This window comes from Seriola lalandi, unplaced genomic scaffold, assembly GCF_002814215.2.
Source record: "Seriola lalandi dorsalis isolate HSWRI2012SDOR001 ecotype SW California unplaced genomic scaffold, Sedor1 jcf7180002054959, whole genome shotgun sequence".
Classification (NCBI taxonomy): domain Eukaryota; kingdom Metazoa; phylum Chordata; class Actinopteri; order Carangiformes; family Carangidae; genus Seriola; species Seriola lalandi.
Genome location: NW_019525510.1, coordinates 10,746 through 11,345, shown reverse-complemented (window position 1 = coordinate 11,345; position 600 = coordinate 10,746). Strand labels below are relative to the sequence as shown.

Below are 600 nucleotides of genomic sequence, written 5' to 3'. Positions count from 1 at the left end.
AGAAACCAGTCTGGTCCACTTTGTGACTGGACCCTGCAGCGTGAGCAGCCTGTAAACTAAACACATGTCTGAATGAAGCTGAACATTTACATCCACACAAACACCACAGCAAAGCATCGTCATGACGACCGTAACATCATACATCACAAACCTAAGGAACCAATCCTGTCAGCTTGTGGGGGTGGGGGCGTGGCTAAATACACCTGACACCTTGTCAGTACAGAGAGAGAATTAGCATTAGCACAACTGCTAACACTGTGTCATCCACTGCAAGTTAAAAGCTAACAAACAACGTAAAAGAATACAAGATGTTAACTATGGTAACCATTCTGAAAAGATGCTAACTAGCTAACCATTCTGAAAAGATGCTAACTGGCAAACCATTCTGAAAAGATGCTCACAATGCTAATCGTTGTGAAAGATGTCTGACTCAGACCGACACAAACTGGTTCATTAAAAATGGCGTATGCAGAAGTGAAGCACGTCATGACGTCATGGTGATAAAAGGTCATTAATCCACTTTTGAAAGAACATCATGGCGGCTTCTTTGATGTGTCTGCTGAATTATAGTGTTTTTGTATGTTTCCTCATATATAGAGC

At 41.7% G+C, this 600-nt stretch overlaps 1 protein-coding gene across 1 annotated transcript in view; it reads right to left on the bottom strand.

The window, feature by feature from the left end:
- LOC111645916 (uncharacterized) overlaps nt 1–600 on the bottom strand; it is a 17,971-nt gene that overhangs the window by 16,958 nt on the left and 413 nt on the right. The gene's annotated exons all lie outside the window — the stretch shown is intronic.